Raw genomic sequence first — 12,307 nt, 5'->3', positions numbered from 1 at the left:
AGGGAAAGAGAATGTAGAGAGTTAGGTTCACCCGCAAACATAAAAAAAACTCACTTAATACTGCACTCAGTTCCTCTTTCTTTTTCTCTTGTGCCAAAATATTGTAACGTGATAACCTCAAAATCTTGTTCCTTTTCTACAGAAATATTTAAAGAGAAAAGTGAATCAAATATCATTCAACGTAAAATCAAGTCCTGATATTAGAAAGTATTAATTGATTCACTCAAAAGGCATTTTCTAAAAGCAACGAAGAATAGCCCTAACCCAGAGCCTCAACCATCCTCCCTTCAGAAGCATGTTGGTAACTGCCATGGAGAGGAACTTCCCAACTTGTGATAGCTTGACTTTGTAAACCCATTTACCATGATTTTATCATAAATATAAACCCATGAAAATAACCAAGACATATTTATAAATATGCTAACCAATGGTTAGCACTCACGACCACGCCAAGGAGTCTAGCAGTAAAAGTGAGATGTACGGACTTGTAAGACCAAAAAACTTTGACTCCAAGAATGTGATCAGATACAGAAAATCCATGCAAACGGTCATTCCTGGAAAGAATGTTTTGCCCATCTTTGAAAAGCTCAAGGATAAACTTGGGGAGACATCAAAGGAAGGTTTTACAGCCAGAGCCAAGAATGATTTGATCACTTTGGGAAGAGAGCGTTTGGCAGATCAGAGTTCTGCGGGGAAAGTCAGATGCTTTGCTTCCGATCACCCCTGACCACGACTGCAAGGACAGATCTGTCTTGTTGTAACTGTATTTCTGGGTCCTCACACATTCAGTGAAGGAAGAACAGTCCGTTTAGAACATCACCCAGGAGCTAATTAGGCCTTTATGCCCCAAAACAACCCACAGTTACAAATGAGTTACTCCGCTATCAACAAAGCAAAATTTATATTGCCAAGGAAAACGAAAATAACCCAACGTATTCACCTGTAACTTTTTTTTACACCTCGTCTTTCTTAAAGACCATAACATAATTTATAATAAAGACCATTACTACCTATAGATTTCACAAGGCAAATTTCAAACACCGGTGTTTCTTTCCATAGCAAAAATGCTAAAATATCATTTCAGAGAGCAAACATAGAGTCTATTACTGCACATGTAAAGAATAAATTCATTTTTATTGCTAACAAAACTAAATTATATAAACACTCGGCATACCAAATGTTCTTTCAAAGCTTCTGTAAAGATGAGTTTCAATGCTTACTTCTTACCAAAACAAGCACCACAACTTCCCTGACAGCAGAGATGTAAGGACCCAATTAATGTTAACGTATAATACATTTCCTATCGTAAGTACACTTAACAATGCTTCATAATGCAATATCTAGCTTTTGTTTCTTAAAGAACTGCCAGCTTCCTGATTTTCTATTATTAACTCTTCCACTGAAAACTGTCAGTGTTGGGCTTTGTATTCAAAGGTAGCCCCCAGGTACTTTCAAGTCTCCAAATGAACTGGTTCAGTTAATTATTTAAATCAATTTCCATTGATTGAAATGAATTCGATTATCATGGGTATATAAATATACCAGGTATGAAAACACAAAGGCCAGGATAAAGCAAGATTTTTGAAAATATAGCCCTTACCTGGGGATTTACTTTTGACATGAAATTAATCTGAACAATTACTTTCTTGGGATTATTTTAACTTTCAAATATTATACCATCAAAAATGTGGGAAAGGTCCTGTTTAAAAAAAGAACCAAAGGTAACAAAGAAAGACCCAAAGGATCAAATCTGGTGGCATAATTCCTTTTCTAGGCGTTAAGGAAATTAAGTCCATATTTTAGGTGTGATTTAAGAAGAAGTGTGCCATATTTTAAGGAAATATTTTAGTATAGCTCGTTAATTTCATCAAAGTCAACCACTATTATATTTATTTGGCCTCTCTGATATGCACAGCACAATGTTATTCAACTATAAGATACGAAGAGTTTATAATCTAGCAAAAGAGATAAAACCATAATTAGCCAACAACAAAGTACTAAATTGTAAGAACTGATCAAGGTATGTAAGAATCCAGGCGGCTATATAAAGCTCATGAGCCAATGTATGTAAAATATACCTTTAATATGCAATGAGATTTAAAACTTAAGAAAATACTTTTCATAAAACTCAGTTTTGAAATTAGTTTAAATCACTTTTAAAAAGGTAGGAGCAACAGCACACAAAAAAATTAAAGGAAAAATTAAAAAGCTACATAAAGTCTATACTATTTTCCTTTCCTAACCTAAGAAAATAAGGGGAAATATGTTCCTGAGGGAAGTGCCCTGAAAGTGAACTACAGCAGGCCAGGAAAAAAAATGCTTCCTTTCTGCTTTTTCACTTTTTTCCTTCCCCTTTCCCAAAGCAAAGGATGAACATTTGAATCTCCTGCAGTGGAAAATTCTAGAACAGTGTCTCCCTGTTCCCGGCGAACCACCCCGCAGCACTGTATCACTGCTCCTTCCTGAGCGAGTGGGGCCACCCCACTTCCTACATCCTGGTCTCCCTCATTCTCCCAGAACCTCCCCATGGGCTTCAGCCTCCCTCCTTCCTTATGGGGAAGCCTAAAGGAAAATCATCTCTCACCCAAATCTCACACATTCTCCTTCACATCCTCACCTGTCTCCTTGCCATTCAGAACATCATTTTGAAACAAATGAGGATCAAACCATCAACCCTGAGGCTAAGGCAGAGGTTGAGGCTAAGGCAGAGGGAGGAAGCCCAGCAGGCCAAACTATGGAAGGAAGAAAACACAAGTGCCCCATTGCTTATCACATAATAATAACAAATGGAGAAAAACAAAAGTTGAAGGTGTTAATTCATTGAGTGATCCAGACCGGTAGGAGAAAATCTATTGCTTTTCTAATCCAGGAAATACACGAAGCTGAAAACAGCAGTCTCTTAAGAGAAAATGTTAAGGTAATTACCAGGAAAAGAACGATAGCTGAAGGCAATTTTTCTCCAAATTGTTATCCCCATTTGGGAATTACATTTCTCTCTCTCTCTCTCTTTTTAAAGAAAATTAATGAAATGGAAAACATTTTTAAATCACAGCAGTTTGTTCTGTGGAAAGTTTTCCAAATGGTAAGCGTTTGCCTTAGAGTTCATCTTTCCCGAATTAGTTCTATCCAACTCTTGTACAGATTAAATCTTGTGAACCTCAGTTCGAAACTCTTATTTAAATATTAAAATTTTATTCTAATATATAGGGAAAGGCGAGACCTAAATTTATCCTAATATATAGGGGAAGAGAGGTCCTTGCCAGTAGCATGCAACATTGAAGAAAGAGCCTCAAACCACCTCCTGCCCTTCCCTAGGAACACCCGCTGGTCGTCCGCTCCTGCCAATGGGAGTCCAAGTGTCTCAGAACACACTCCCCGCCTGTGCAGGCCAAGGTCCCATGCATGTGGCAAGGATCCGCTCCCATGTCCCTTCCTCTGTGAAGTTCCTCCAGAGTCTCAGGAATCCCTTCTCTGAAATTCTATCGCTCATTCCTTAAATCTAAGCATTTTCATCCTGAAAAGTTACGTTTTAGAAACACAACTTGTAGTAGGATTTTTTTTTTCAAACAAGAGCTTCGAATAATGTGATTAGCACAGCATCTGACACATAATAGGTATTTATTAAATCTATATATCAAGGGATCGTTTTTTAAATCACTTATTCTGTAATAAACCAAAATGATATTTTTTGTTAAGGAATATCTCTGTTTTTTAATCCTCTTGAAGGTTTCCTTTTTCACGCCACTTTTGTTCTCATTTTTGTTGTTGGTTTTCTCTTTTAATTTGTTGGTAACAGGCAGTGATCATGATGTCTGGGGTGTGCAGTACAAGGAATTATTGATGAGTGTGAAAGGCAGATTTCCCATACGTGTCACTCTGTCTGGTCCATGCCATTAGCTGAATAGAGGGCATACACTTGCTTCTCCTGCATTTCCATTTTCCTCTATTAGCCGAGACTGAAGCATGAGGGATACACCGTGATCAACTTTCACATTTTTTCTTGCATTGGAATATACAAGCCAGTGCTCTTCTTCACTGTCATTTTACTGAGTGATTATCAAATGGGATAGAATCGCAAACTGGAATTTTGTGAACTGAATTATTCTATGAATGAATTTCGGTCTACGGAGCATCGGCTTACCATTGCTCTGAGGGATCAGAGAAGGTTGTCAAACATTTCCTTACAGGGGACTGTGGTTGCAATATTACGTGTCGTGCGGAATGTCAAGATGGTAAAGCTCGACTATTAATAACGGATCTGCAGACTCATAAAAGGAGCATTGTGCCTGCAATCAACAGGCTTAGGTTTATCTGGCTTTTTTCTTTTCTTTTTAAAAAGAAATCCTCAGAATTCCAGTTACAAGACTTAGAGCACTTCAATCTTATGCCCAATAAAATCTTAACGTTTGGAGGTTAATAAAATGAGATTAATCCAGAGATACTACATGTTGAGTTCTTTTCTTTCCTTTCAAACACAATACGTTAAATGATGCACAGTCCATGCTAAGGAAGAGGGATTCTGGAAACAGCTTCCTACTAATGGAGGTTAGCTGCCATCCAGTGGCTGGAAATATAACTCACTTGCCAGAAGAGTGAAGGAAATGCAAAGTGGACTCATGTCTCAAGACTGCAAGACTACCAGTAATTTCCATTTACCGTCTCATAGTTACTAAAAAACAGGATGGGGAAATTGTCGAATGCTTTAATGGGAGAGAAGCCAAAGTCTCCTCTTCTGTAATTCAAAGCCATAAGAAACTTATCTTTACTTGTTTGCCTTTCAAAAATCCCCAATTTAGAAACTTTGCCTATCTATATCATATGAATGAAACTAAATAATGAAATAATTATAAAAGATAAAATAGATCTGACTACGTGAAAGATGGCACACTGGAGAGGCAAAAAATTTTTATATCAATCTCCAAAGAAGAAAAACGTTAAGTATATCCATATAAGTGGTCCCGATATTGATAGTTACATAGCAAATCCACTTTGAATGATCCTGATCATTTCCTGTTATGTAAAATGTAATATTCTCTCACTTAAGCTCCTTAACCTACTCTAATATGAACAATTCTAATACAAAGATTTTTAAATAGTTTTTGATTATTTTATTATAAAAATAGTGTACATTTATTCTGGAAAATATAAGAAAGTAAAAATAAATATCAACAAAATCTGAGCACTATTAGCATATATTCTGCCAATCTGCTTTCTGTGAGAAATGTCCTGGCTCTCCCATCTCCCATTTTCTGAAAAAAATAAATTTAAAAAATATGTATATATACACATATATTCACACATACATACATATACCTCTTTTAGTTTATAAAATATCATAAAAACTTTTTCCTATTACTCAATAGTCTTCAAAATATGATTTAATAGTTATATATCATATTGATCAGATAGACCTTTATTTAGCCAATACTTTCTTAACTTTTAGATTGGATCCAATTTTTCACTCTTATAAATACTATAAAGAATATCTCTGTATACAAATCCTTGTATAGATCTCTGCTTATTTCAATAAATTATTAGAAAAAATATTCCCTAAAAATTATACACTTTGCTTCCCATGACAAGTGTACTTATTTTACCTTTCCCTACATGTTAGATGCGAAATGATAAGTCACTGTAATGCCATTGCTAGTATAACTTGCAAATCTTTAGCAATAATGAGGCTGAACATTTTTTAAATACTTATTGGACATTTGGTGGGGGGAGGGGGTATGTACATGTTCTTATTCCTTCCTATTTTTCTCCCGGTGATTTTCTTTCTCTTTCTGTTGGTTTGTAGTTGCTCTAAGACTGGATAAAGATACAGCACACATACAGAAAATGAATAGATGTTTCAATATTACTATCAAAGACTGAAAAAAAAAAGGCAAATTGTTTTCAGTAATCATATTGTTGGTAATAATGGGATTATTATTTTTAATATGTAATGAATAATGTATGTCCCACCATATAGTAGGATAAAGCAAATAAGTAAGTTGGCTAATATTGGGAACCAGAATTTTCAGTATAAAATAAAAGAGATACAAACATAAAAATCAAATAAGTAAAAGTTGGTTAATTTTGAATTGAAAATATCATCATGAACTCATGAAGTATTTTTCTCTTTTAAAAAGTCTGGGGCGCCTGGCTGGCGCCTGATCTCAGGACTGTGAGCTCAAGCCCCCCATTGAATATAGAGATTACTTAAAAATTAAATATTTTTTTAAAGTCTATTTTCCTTGCTCTAATAGGAAGCACAATACACAAAGATCAGCTCAGTAGCAGTGAACACCCCTAGCACCCAGATTATAGTCTCTAAATACATCTTGCCCATGAAATAGAACCAGAACTCCCTAAAGAAGTCACTAATTCCTGGAGTAGGGCAGGAAATGCACAAGACGGGCATGATGTATCTCTGTCTCAGAAGGCAAAGACAAGTGGGGTCAGATCAAAGGACACAGGAGCCAACCTGAAGTGACTCCCATGGACCAAAGAGGAAATGTAAGCAATAAAAACAAAATGACTGCAATATATTTCAACAGAAAATATATAAGATCCATGATTGCATGCTGATACTTAAAAAACAAAGACAAAAAACATTTTGGTCACTTCTGGAGGTTGCAATGACACCAATCTACTTTGCAAACTGATAAAGGGAAAAAAATCATTGTTCCTGCTTTTCCAGAACAAACTGCATTTCATGGCAAACAGTTTATCACAGTTGTTTTTAGAGAAGAATTCTAGTTTTTTTCATTTTTTTTGGTTTTTTTAAGTAGGCTCCATGCCCAGCATGGAGCCCAGCGTGGCCTCATCAGGGTGCTTGAGTTCCAAGCACCCCTGAAGAGATCTTGTTTAATCCTTATGACAATTTGTTACTGAAAACAATTTAGTACTTCTTTGCAGTTTATTTTGCTTTTCAGTCAGTCTTTAGGATATATCTTAGTTATGCACAAAAACTTTACTGCATTTTGAGTTGCTTAAAAAAATTCTTCTGTTTATGGTTAAAGCCACTAATTTGAGACATATTTAGGGGCACTTCTTTTTCAATTTATTTCCCATTTTTAGGAATTGCTCTTTTTAAAAAATTGATACTATTTTTTTCATGTTCAAACAAAAAGGGCATGGAGGGACACCTGGGTGGCTCAGTCGGTTGAGTGGCTGATTTCGGCTCAGGTCATGATCCCAGGGTGGTGAGATGGAGCCCCCCGTTGGGCTCTGTGCAGGGGAAGTGGAGTCTGCTTAAGATTCTCGTTGTCCCTTACCATCTGCCCCTCCCCCACCACCTCCCACCCCTGCTGGTGTGTGCATCCTCTCTCTCTAAAAAGGGGGGGGGGGGCATGGAATGAGTACTAAAGATATTGAAAACTTATTATTGGATGGGTATAATACTGTAAATATGTTTTTTAAGTCTTTATTTACTAAAGCTTCATACTCCACTCCCCGGCAGCCCGGTGCTAGGGTTGGGAGCTAAAGTGAGAGTCAGCGCCTTCGGGTGCCTGGGCCATGGTGGTGGCCCTAGGAGCAGAGGCGGGGCAACCCCATTAGGCTACAGATGAAAGGCTGGGGTTGACGGGCCCTGCTTCTAGGGGCCCTGCTGAGAGTGGCCAAGGCTCAGAGGAGCCAGGATCTACACTGTGGAGGTTGCAGGTCCCTGAACTAAACTGGGAAACTGCCCAGGTGGATCCCAAGAAGACCATTCAGATGGGCTCTTTCCAAATCAATCCAGATGATCACCAGTCAGTGGTAGAGGTGACTTATGCTCACACAGAGGCCCACCTCACAGAGCAACTGGAGGAGGTATGTGACCAGATGAAGGAGCATGGGGATCAGACTGACCCTCCCACTCACCGCAAGAACTACGACTGTTTAGGGGGCCGCAATGGAGAATCCAATGAACTGGACCTACAGGCCATCTGGACTGATTCAGACATCAGGGGCACTCCCAAATTTGCATGTGAGAACATTGTGGAGGAACAGGAGAATGAACTCACCGAATTCTCTTCCCAAGAGGCTAACAGTATGAACAACAAATTTTGTCGTAGGTGAACAGATCTATAGAACCATGCCCTGTATGTATCGCTCCATGAGCTAGGAACCGCTGGAGTGGCCCACACTGACAGGCTTGATGGGTCACCCCCTGGAGGGGAAGACGGTGGCAATGTCTTATTATATTTTTACTGAGAGGAACTGAGAAATTATAAAACCAAAAGTACAATCAATCAATCAATCAATAAAGCTACATACTGATGTATTGGGGTGAAATAATGTGATATTTGGTATTTGCTTTAAATCCTCCAGCCATGGGGCGCCTGGGTGGCTCAGTTGGTTGGGCATCCAACTCTCGATTTCAGCTCAGGTCATGATCTCAGGGTCATGGGATGAAGCCCCATGTCAGGCCCTGCACTCAGCTCAGAGTTGGCTTGACATTCTCTCTCTCCCTCTTTCTCTGCCCCCCTCCTGCTCACACTCTCTAAATAAATAAACAAAATAATTTTTTTTCAAAACTCTCCAGCCACTATAACAATGGAGATGAATAAATAAAACAATTCTCCAAAACCACCAGAGAATGTGGTTAACTGATGAGGTGGGTGACCGGTAACACAGAGGTTTCATTATTCTTCCAATTTTCCATAATAAAAAGCTAAGAATTTTTCAGTGGTTTATAGTGTTTGAAGCTACACACAGTCCAAGTAGGATAAGGCCTGAGAAGAGTGACAGCATGGTGTGAATATTGTGAATTGAGCAGACACCACATTGTCTTGTTGCTCTGGGGCTCCAGGCTTTCTTCTCACTCACTTGGGGAAACCTCCTCCCTTTACACCCCCTCACACCATCTGCTCTAGTAATACCACAATGCCCAAAACACACTGGGGGGTTCCAATCTTGCTATTTTGTGAAAAATGCCCTGCACCTTGTCTGCTTGGTAAGTTCCTATTCTTTGCTTCCAGCTTGCTTAGGACTCACCCACCTCCATAGTAAAGCTTTCCCAAGTGTCACTCCCGGCTCTCCATCACTACCCCCTTCCACCCTCGCACAGAGCACAACACAGTGTAACCATGTGTTCACATGACTCATCTCTTCTACTAGAATGAGCCCTTCAAGTATTTATTTTTGGGGGGATATTAATAATATTTAACAAAACAAAAATTAATATCAGTTCTTACATCCCTGTTTATCCTCTAAATAAGCTAAATTATATATATTATAAAACAACTAACAAAATCTTATGTTCTAGCACATGTCAGCTTAAAATACGTGCCTGGCCTAAGGTATTATCTGACAAGGAGAACTGCATCGATCTCTTCCAACAAATCTCCCCCATTAATTTCACAGTCATTGGGCGCCATAGTCTTAGAGAATTTATCAGCTGTATTTGTCATGGGGCTGGATATTCACCCAGTTTCTACTAAATTAACAGCAAACACCTTCCAAATTTTCCTGATCCTCATAATATTGAGGTTTTTATATATTCAAAATCTCCAGTAATAACATTATCATTCAGTCCCTGAAAATGTCTGTGTCCTAATCCCATAAACCTGTGGATATATTAATGTACATGGAAAAAGGAACTTTGCAAATGTGAATAAATTAAGGATTTGGGGAGGGGAGAGATCATCCTGATTTATTCAGGTAGGCCCAACATAATCAGCTTTAGAAGCAGGTTGGGGGGCCTGGGGGGGCTCAGTTAGTCAAGCATCCAGTTCTTGGTTTCAACTCAGCTGGTGATCTCAGGGTCACAGGATCGAGCCCCACGTCAGACTCTGTGCTCAGAGCAGATTCTACTGGAGATTATCTCCCTCTCTCTCCCCCTCTGCTCCCTACCCCCATTCACAAGCCCAGGAGCTCTCTCCCTCTCTGTCTCTCTCTCTCTCTCTCTCTCAAATAAATAAATAAAGTCTTGGGGTGCCTCGGTGGCTTAGTTCAGCATCTGACTCTTGGTTTCAGCTCAGGTCATGGTCTCGGGGTGGTGGGATCAAGCCTCACCTCCGGCTCTGTGCTTGTCATGGAGTCTGCTTGGGAGTCTCCCTCACCCTCTGCCCCTCCTCCCCCAAATCAATAAATAAATCTTTAAAAAAAAATAAAATATTAAAAAAAAAAAACAAACAAAGAAGCTGGAGCCAGGAGGGTCAGGGAGAAAGAAGCAAATGCGGAGGGAGGAGTGTTAGTGTGCTGCAAAGAGATGCCATGAGCCAAGAATGCCAGTGACCTCCGGAAGCTGAAAAAGGAAAGAAAATGGACTGACCCCTAGAGGCTCCAGAAGCAATTTCTGCCAAAACCCTAATCTGAGCCTAGGGAAACTGACTTTGGACTTCTGATTTACAAGACTGTGTGAAAATAAATTTGGGTTGTTTTAAGTCACCAAGTTTGTGCACTTATTACAGCAGCAATAGGAAACGAATAAGCAAGTAAGTCTTCCAGGGTGTTTGCTGACATATCATATTTAAAATCAAACCCAACCATTCAGGTTCCATAAGCAATGGTGAGCTCATGTGGTTAAGGACAGTTCTGGGGCTTTGGTGTCAAGCATCTTCTCTGTGCTTCAGCTTTCCCCTTTGTAGAATGAGGGGGGAGGGGAACACTAATTATAGTATCCAAATAAATCTTCTTTTAGAACATGGTTGGCCCAGAGCAATGCTATATGTATGACCCCAGCTTTCTCACAGCCAAAGTCCTAAGGAGAACCCAGTTTCTGCAAGAGCCCACAACCGCTGGCTCACCGGCCCAAAGGGCTCCAGGCATTGGCCCACTGGGGTACCAGTGCCACCATCACTGTTTCTGACCCCACCCACCGCTTCTGACCCCAAGAAGCCATGGTAAGCTGGTTTGGGCGGGTAGGAGGCTTGTAGGGACTAGGGCATCCCTATGGCAGGCTGTAATGGGACTTCCCAGGAGCTGGTGAGTATTGCTGGAGCAGACCAACCGCTTGGAGTCCAGAGGAGGGAGCAAATAGCAGGCATCCAAGAGGCAGAACTATAGGGACACTGAGGGTCTTAGACACTCGCGTGTGCGCACACAGACACACACACACACACACACACACACACACACACAAAGAGCAGATGGCAGCCCATAGCTCTGTGCCCAGCATTAGTCCTTAAATTGCTGGAAAATTGAAAAAGTTTGAGGATTCCAAGTGAGGGTACATAGTGGCCGGGGCAACAAGGGGGCCTGTGGGGATTCTGATGCAGGGTTTACTTACATATGAAATGAAGGTACTCAACCCTCCAATAATTAGTATGGCCGTACCCGCACGTGCTTGCTCATTTCAGCCTTACATAAAATTCTGGCTTGCATATATTGAAGACTGGCTCCTTCAACACCCATGCCAATCCACTTCTCGTATTTTTTGTTGGATTTTTGTTTGGCTTTTTATATTTACTTTTTATTGAAATATATTTGACATGTAATATTGAGTAAATTGAAGGTATACAACATGCTATTTTGCTGTACCTGTATACGGTAATGATTGCCATTATAACAACGTTTGCACCTCTATCACATTAGATAATGATCATTTCTTTTTAGTGTTTGGAATACTTTCAGTGTCTTTGCTAGCTTAACGATTATAATACAATATTGTTGTCTATATTCACTACACTGTGCGTTAGATCTCTAGGGCTTATTTACTACTTGTTGCAAGTTGGTACCCTTAAACAATGTCTGTCCCAATCGCCAACCCCCAATCCCTAGTAACCATTTTACTCTTTGTTTCTATCAGTTTGAATTTTTTTTAGATCCCACATAAGACTGATATCATGCAGTATTTGTTTTTCTCTGTCTGACTCCTCATTTAGTATAATGTCCTCAAGGTCCATCCATGTTCTTGCAAATAGCAGGATTTGCTTCTTTCTCAAGCTGAATAATACTGCATTGTATATGTGTCACATCTTCTTGCTTTTTGCATTGTACTAACCTGAAAGCTAAAAACTACATTTCGCAGACCGCTCTGAACCTCTCTTGCAGCCAGAGTTCCCTATGTAATGTAGGCTCTTCTATTCAGACAAACTTGTGTGAAATCTTATATCAAACGAGGCTTTGTGGCAAAGCAGGGTGTGGGACATGCATTTCGCTAGTGCAAATAAGGCAAAGGCGATAGATCCTGGGTAGGGGCTCACTAATCAGGGAGAAGTCGCATTTCCCACAGTGGCCCAGTTCTGTAGTATGGTTTTAGATCAGCCTAGGTTTGTTTCATTCAAAACTTCCAATGATTCAGTCTAATAGCTGTGCCCCTACTAGAGTGCTTCATACTTACAACAACTAAGGTGGATACTAATACCTATAACTGAGAACAGCCGGGTAGATTGCACCA

The 12,307-nt window shown here is 39.6% G+C and overlaps 1 protein-coding gene and 1 pseudogene across 1 annotated transcript in view; one reads left to right on the top strand and one right to left on the bottom strand.

Annotated features, from left to right (window-relative positions):
* The window catches only part of DNAH5 (dynein axonemal heavy chain 5), a 259,271-nt gene that overhangs the window by 225,766 nt on the left and 21,198 nt on the right, over window positions 1-12,307 (bottom strand). The gene's annotated exons all lie outside the window — the stretch shown is intronic.
* Window positions 7,550-8,178, top strand: LOC123785540 (protein canopy homolog 2 pseudogene; annotated as a pseudogene).

Source organism: Ursus americanus, chromosome 15, assembly GCF_024610735.1.
Source record: "Ursus americanus isolate L20-20 chromosome 15, mUrsAme1.1.p, whole genome shotgun sequence".
Classification (NCBI taxonomy): Eukaryota; Metazoa; Chordata; class Mammalia; order Carnivora; family Ursidae; genus Ursus; species Ursus americanus.
The sequence above is the reverse complement of the archived record's forward strand: the minus strand, read 5'-3'. Positions and strand labels throughout refer to the sequence as shown.